Below are 8469 nucleotides of genomic sequence, written 5' to 3' on the forward strand. Positions count from 1 at the left end.
TATGGCAGTGCCATCTAGCGGCCAACCATAGCGCCATCTGGTTTCCCCCTTCATGCTAGACAAGTTTCGTTCTTTGTAGTTTTTTCGTTTGACGCTTATATCGTGAGATATTTGGCCCGGTCACGATCAATGGACCACCCTGTATATGAAAATTTAGACTGGAAAGCCCATATCCACTGTCTCACTAACAAGTTAAGTGCTGCTTACTCTGCACAACACGTAATTGGTAATGTGTCTAATAAACAGTGTAGTAGAGTTGTCTACTTTGCTTACATTCACTCTGCTATTACGTGTGGCTGCAGTTACTGCGGTCATAATAAGACATATCTATATCTTCACACTATAGAAATTAGCTGTTAGAATAATTATCAACAGCTCAAGGCTAACACTATCCAGGCAGTTATTTAAGCAGCTAAATTTTCTAATTTAACCAAGCCTCCACATACAAATAGTGTAATTAATGTAAAAAGGTGCATTTACAATACATAAACCAACTCAGATCTGCTTAGGTATAATTCAGCCATGAAAAAGAATAAACGAGGCTGTAGCACAGAAACAAACATTCAAGGTACTAGACTGTGTTAACAAACTACCAGCCCATATAAAAAAATAAAAAAATTGTTTGGATTTAATGAATCAATATTCAAATTTTTAATGATAAGCTGATATTACAGTGTAAAGGAATCCTTGGAATAACCTGTTGGCAAACAATTATATACATTTACTATTTGCCATAGTCATGTCAATAGCATTTTCAGTTAAATTTTTGCTTTGATCAGAGCTAGTTATTTTGAACAGAAGTGTTACAGCTCTTATATATTTCATGTAAAGCTGAGGTAAGTTGTCAATGTAAAATACCTTTTTCATTCATTTATGTAATTAATCAAAGTGAGATTGTCTAAGGTACTATGCACCCTTGTATGCTCTCTCTCTTTCTACACACTTCAACACACACACACACACACACACACACACACACACACACACACACACACACACACACACACATATATATATATATATATATATATATATATATATATATATTCTAGCGAAATCCATGCAGTGTAAGATTTTTATGTCTGAATAAAATACTACTACTAGTAATAATGATTATAAGAGGGGCTAACACAGCCACAAATACAGTGCAGAATGTGATAGAGATCCCACTAGGCCCTGCACCATCGTTCAGGTTCAACTATTTCAGCAGTTTCTCGGCACTGTTGATGCTAACACTTGTTTCACTCATCTTTTCATTGGTAAGAGGATTAAATCGGGGCAATCTTCCTGGGTATTCCCTTGTAAAGGAACATTTGAAGATGGAGACAAGCATTTCAGCTTTTGATTTGCTACCCTCAATTTCAGTCCCTCTGTCACTCACTAGGGACTGGAAATAATCTCTGGTGCTACTAAAAGCCTTTATGTATGACAAGAATTTCTTTGAGTTTCGTTATATGTCATTTCACAATATTCTGCTACAGTAGTCACTGAAGGCATCACACATTGCTCTCCAGACAACAAAAACTAGAGATATTTTCGGATTTCTAGTTAGGGACAATCATTAGATTTACTCCTGGTATACAATACTTTTTTTTACAAATACCTTATTAATTAGTGTAATGCCACACTGTTCGCTCATTATCAGTCACTGCACACACTATACACACATTGTTTCATAACACTTCACTCATTACACACACACAAACACACACACACACACACACACATACACTGGTGATCTCTGGGCCTTTTTCTGTACTACACCTTCCAATTTGCTATCCTCAAAAACTGATCAGCATCCCTCTATAATGAGTGAGATGTTGAGCTCAGAAAGAGGAAGAGGTGTTAATGTTGTGCTATGCATCACTTGGGGTATGTATTTATAGAAAAGGAAAAAAGAAGGAAAAAAACATAGTGTGAAGGTGTTATATGGAATGTTGGATGTTTTATAATCATTATTATTATTATTTATTTGCATAACATTTTTTTTAACCAAACCCCTTCTCTGTTTTATCTAAGTAATCTGTCAACGTGTAAAATGTATTGCATAACAGGTACTTTTTAGCTGCATTTTTAAATAAGTGTAATTTTCAAATTTCATTAATCTCTTTTGGTAATTTATTTTACAGATTTGTTCCTTGGTAGAAATATCTGTTTCGTGTTTTTTGTTTATTTTTTTTGGTAAATGTAAGTTGAGTCTAGCTCTTATTCCATGGTAATGGACAGAGCTGTTTGTACAATAATTATCAATGTTATTTTTGATGTGTACAACTGACTGGTAAATGTATTCACATGGTGCAGTTAAAATCCCCAGTGTTTTGAACAGACCTTTACAATAAGCTCGACTACTATTTTTAGTTATTATTCTGTAGCATTATATGGGTGAACATCCGAGTAGCCCACGAAATCTTTAAGCAATAATATTGTCGGGATGTTCATTAAAGTCAGATATACTTTGTGTCACGGGAGAGTACAAGAGTCAAAACAGGTAGTAACATGTGATGTCATCTCAAGGTAATTTTTTTTTTTGTAGTGCAATCTTTGCTAAGCGATTGACACAGTATTAGAATTAATAGGTAATGAAATTTTTTTGAAATAGCAGATCACAATGCTGCATTGCACAAGATATTTTTTTTAAAAAAAAGGAAATAACTTCTGAGTTGCTCAAGTGCACAGCCAAGCTGTAATCGAGTGCGGGTCCTCTTTAATTTTAAAGAACTGACCTAAACATGATAATTCATAATCCAGAGTTGGTTTGGAAAACATTCTAGAGAGCCACGGCCAAACTTTGTTGTAAACAGATTGCACGTGGACTTTGAAATAACGGCGGCAAGTTTGAGATACGCGGTAGGCTATCGCGCGTTATAGTTGCGTGAAGGATTAATTGATACTCCCTGTAATTTCTTGACAGTAACTTAGTAATAATTATTAAAAAAACATTGGAGGTTATAGTAATCGTTCTTGGTGCTTACAGTAAATGGGGTTTGATTTACTGTTTGAATACAACATATATTAGTCACGGAGTAGTCGACTGATTGATTTGTTGGTTAGCAACCAATAAACAGATTGTAATGGAATTACCAGGACGCTCATTTCAATCATTGGTGACCACTACACGCACACCAGAAAACTAACTACTCTCGATGTGAATGACATTTGGAATGGATGAGTTTTGTTTCAGCTCCTTGGCATCAATAAACTTTATCTGAAGTTGGAACTTTATAAACTGTGCTGTGTTCCTTCAATTTAGTAGATCGATAAACATTATAGTCTACACTACAATTTTCAACTTTTGAAAAAGAGAGCACTTACCTTTTTAGAGAAATGTTTCAGCTTTAGTCATCAATTTTACCAAAATGGAGATAAGGGTGATATCCACACATAGCACTACGTCATCGTGATCAACCACATATGTGCCCGTTCTCCCTCCCTTTTGTCGAAAACCCTGAGATATAGCTGCGATACGACGAAGGAGGAAGGAAGAGGGTTTGGACAGCCGAGAAGAAAAGAAGAAAACGACGATGATGAAGGAAGAGAGAAAAGAAGGAGAGTGGAGGTCACAATTTTCTGAAGTTTGAAAACTGTGTTCATATTTTGTGCATTTGTTCCCCAAAAGAGAATGTCATAGCTAAGAATTGAGTGTACATATGAATAGTATGTAACTAAAAGACACTGCATGTTACACACTGATGATAGAATTCTAAGGGCATAAGATGCTGATGACATTATGTTTGCAAGTAGCTTTTTGTGTACACACCAATTCAGATGAGAGTCAATATTCATTCCTAGAAATTTTTCATTTGTTACACAGTATATAGAGGTGCCATCTATATTTAATTTAACATTGTCATTTTCCCTCTTCAAAGTGAAATTCATGGCATTAGTTTTCTTTATGTTCAGTGTGACTTTGTTTGTTATTGACCAACTGTAAACCTCCTTGAGAATTTCACTTGATTTCTCTGAGTGGAGTTCTCTTGTTTTCTCAGTGACTATAGTATTGCTGTCATTAGTGAGGAGAATTTTTTCACCATGCATAACACTACTGGGAATGTCACTGATGTATGTCAGGAATAATATTGGTCCTAGTATGCTACCTTGCAGAACCCCTATATTCATGTATTTCAGTTCTAATAAGTGTTTTACTAAATGTTTGGATCTATTTGAAGTATTTGTTATCTCTACTCTTTGTACTTTAACTGCTAGGTATGATCTATACCATTCATTAGCTACCCCCTTATTGCTAATGCTTCTAGTTTATTTAATAGAATCTCGTGGTCGACTGTATCAAAGGCCTTAGAAACATCCAAAAATATGCCTGTGACACACTCATATTTAACAAGAGCATCAATTCTTCTATGGCTGACACCATTTTTTGCCACTTCAGAAACCAAACTGTGATTCACTTAAAAGATTGTATTTATTCAGGTAATTCATTAAATTGTCTTTTATAATTGCTTCTATTATTTTTGAGAATGGTGACAGCAGGGAAATGGGCCAGTAATTTTCTGTCTTCAGCATTAACTTTCTTAAGTAAAGGTACAACTCTTGTCCATTTTAACTGCCCTGCAAATGTCCCTGATGTGAAGGATTCATTTATTATATTTGTTAAGGAGTCTTGTATAATCTCTAAACATTGTTTTAGTACACACATTGGTACTTCATCTAAGCCTACTGACTTTTTATTTTTTAGTTTTTGAACAGTTTTATTGACTTCATTCTCTGTGATTGGAAGTAACATCATTGTATTTAGTGCAACATTATTTATAGGTGTTATATTTGTTTTCGGGAATTTTTGCTGAAACTTCTCTGCAATAGTTGAAAAATGCTCATTTACATAGTTTGCTAAGTGTTGTGGATTATTTACTACCTTACCCCCCTCCCTTAGCAGTATGTTATTCTGCATTTGTTTGCCTCTCCCCTTTTCCTTTTTTATAACATCACAGACTGCTTTGCTTTTTTTCTCTGCACTATATATTATTTTGTCATTAAATGGCTTTTTTGCAGCAATCAGCACTTTACTATAGATGTTTTTGTATCTATGATAGAAATTTAAGAATTCTTGATCATTGTGACTCTTTTTCATGGAACTAAGGTATTTAAGTGTTTGGAAGGACTCCTTAATACCTGCTGTTATCCACCTGTTTTTGTGAGATTTTGATACAGACATGCATACTCTTGAAAATGCCTTTTCAAAGTTCAATTTAAATCATGTGGAGAATTTAGGGAATTTCGTATTCACATTGGTTTCCTTATACAGTTCATCCCAGCTTTGTTTTGCTAGTTCTTCTGAAAAATCTTTTATTTTGATTTCTGATAGATGTCATTTGTAGGCTTGTAGTATAGGGAATTATTCGATTGCTGATTTTACTGTTGTTATTTAACAGAGATCAGAGATCTTTTACAGATACATCACATTTTTCCCTGTCCATATTTGTGGCCACATGGTCAATTACTGAAGCGGTCATTGTAGTAACCCTTGTTGCAGTATTGACCAATAGGGACATTCCAAAACTTTGAAGGATATTTATGAGGGTGTTGCTGGATTCATTTATGATATTAGTGTTAATGTTAATGTCCCCACACAGAATTATTCTGACCTTTGTACTTGAGACTTTATCTAGAACTTCTGTTAATTTATTGAAAAGAGTGTCCACACTACTACTGTGAGATCAATACACACACAAAATGATTAATTTCTTGGTAATATCAAGCCCTGTTAATTCAACAGCTGATATTTCAAAGTGTTTGTCTTCACTTACTGTACTGAGCTTCAACTGGTTCAAATGGCTCTGAGCCGGCAGGAGTGGCCGCGCGGTTCGAGGTGCAACAGTCTGGAGCTAGCGACCACTGCGGTCGCAGGTTCGAATCCTGCCTCGGGCATGGATGTGTGTGATGTCCTTAGGTTAGTTAGCTTTAATTAGTTCTAAATTCTGATGACCTCAGAAGTTAAGTTGCATAGTGCTCAGAGCCACCCAAATGGGTCAATTGTGGCTCTGAGAACTATGGGACTTAACTTCTGAGGTCGTCAGTCCCCTAGAATTTAGAACTACTTAAACCTAACTAACCTAAGGACATCACACACATCCATGCCCGAGGCAGGACTCGAACCTGCGACTGTAGCAGCAGCGTGGTTTCAGACTGAAGTGCCTAGAACCGCTTGGCCACATATACTGAGGTCATGTCTTAATATCAATTGTGTTCCTTTTCTGATATAAATGCATGATCCTCCACCCGTTGAAGCAGTCCTGCAGTAAGAGTTTGCCATTTCATATAATGATAATACTACACTACTGGCCATTAAAATTGCTACACCACGAAGATGACGTGCTACAGACGCGAAACTTAACCGACAAGAAGAAGATGCTGTGATATGCAAATGAATAGCTTTTCAGAGCATTCACACAAGGTTGGCGCCGGTGGCGACACCTACAACGTGCTGACATGAGGAAAGTTTCCAGCCGATTTCTCATAGACAAACAGCAGTTGACCGGCGTTGTCTGGTGAAACGTTGTTGTGTAACGAGGAGAAATGCGTACCATCATGTTTCCGACTTTGATAAAGGTGGGATTGTAGCCTATAGCGATTGCGGGTTATCGTATCGCGACATTGCTGCTCGCGTTGGTCGAGATCCAATGACTGTTAGCAGAATATGGAATCGGTGTGTTCAGGTGGGTAATATAGAACGTCGTGCTGGATCCCAACGGACTCGTATCACTAGCAGTCGAGATGACAGGCATCTTATCCGCATGGCTGTAACGGATCGTGCAGCCACGTCTCGATCCCTGATTCAACAGATGGGGACGTTTGCAAGACACCAACCATCTGCACGAACATTTCGACAACGTTTGCAGCATCGTGGATAACCAGCGCGGAGACCATGGCTGCGGTTACCCTTGACGCTGCATCACAGAAAGGAGCGCCTGCGATGGTGTACTCAACACCGAACCTGGGTGCACAAATGGCAAAACGGCGTTTTTTCGGATGAATCCAGGTTCTGTATACAGCATCATGATGGTTGCATCCGTGTTTGTCGACATCGCGGTGAACGCACACTGGAAGCGTGTATTCGTCATCGCCATACTGGCGTATCATCCGGCGTGATGGTATGGGGTGCCATTGGTTACACGTCTCGATCACCTCTTGTTCGCATTGACGGCACTTTGAACAGTGGACGTTACATTTCAGATGTGTTACGACCCGTGGCTCTACCCTTCATTCGATCCCTGCAAAACCCTATATTTCAGCAGGATAATGCACGACCGCATGTTTCAGGTCCTGTACGGGCCTTTCTGGATACAGAAAATGTTCGAGTGCTGCCCTGTCCAGCACATTCTCCAGATCTCTCACCAATTGAAAACGTCTGGTCAATGGTAGCCGAGCAACTGGCTCGTCACAACACGCCAGTCACTACTCTTGATGAACTGTGGTACCGTGTTGAAGCTGCATGGGCAGCTGTACCTGTACACGCCATCCAAGCTCTGTTTGACTCAATGCCCAGACGTATCAAGGCCGTTATTACGGCCAGAGGTGGTTGTTCTGGGTACTGATTTCTCAGGATCTATGCACCCAAATTGTGTGAAAATGTAATCACATATCAGTTCTAGTATAATGTATTTGTCCAATGAATACCGTTTATCATCTGCATTTCTTCTTGGTGTAGCAATTTTAATGTCCAGTAGTGTACATGTTGGATTTCTGTCTCTACACCAGTGCTCAGTAACACAAACTACTCTGCAGTTCAAAGATTGGAGCTCAACTTCTAATAGATGTATTTTATTTTTTATTGATTGCATGTTTTGATGGAGGATTGTTAAGTCTGTAAAATGCCCCATGTTACTCTTTCCAATGGTTTGTTTTTCTTTGTGACATCTGGTATGTGTGATATTTAAAATGTTAAAATCTGTCTTGTGAGTCGTTGTTTCAGCATTTTTTTTAAACTGCTGGAGATACTCTTTAGGCAGGGGAATCTGTTGTCTGGATTTATCCTAAAAAAGACCTACTTCTCCTATCCATGACAACAGGTATTTGACCATGTGTGGCCCAAGATCCACCCCCTATACTTTCATGAATCAGCTGTACCATTCTTCCCTTCCCAGTCCTGTTTAGGTGTAGGCCATGCCTAGTGAAACCCCATCTGTTGATAGTCCCAACGGGCACCAGAGAAACATGAGCACTGTTGATTGCTCTCAGAGCCATTCCTAAACCCACATTGATTTGTCTCACAGTTCCATCAAGGTGTGGTCGATTATGACGCCGGAACAGCTCAACGAAGTGTACGTTGGTGCCATGAGGCAGGGAAGCTATCCTGTTCAGGTCATCACCTCTGTCATTTGTGTTGTTGGTTGGCAGGAGAGCCAACACCGTATTATTAGAGGAAGCCGAAAGGCACGCGTTTTAGCTCACGCAGGCTGGCGTGAGGTCTGGAACAGGACAAGGAAACTAGACTTTAGAAAAACGGACGTAGCTGGT

Source organism: Schistocerca americana, chromosome 3 (genome assembly GCF_021461395.2).
Source record: "Schistocerca americana isolate TAMUIC-IGC-003095 chromosome 3, iqSchAmer2.1, whole genome shotgun sequence".
NCBI classification, from domain to species: domain Eukaryota; kingdom Metazoa; phylum Arthropoda; class Insecta; order Orthoptera; family Acrididae; genus Schistocerca; species Schistocerca americana.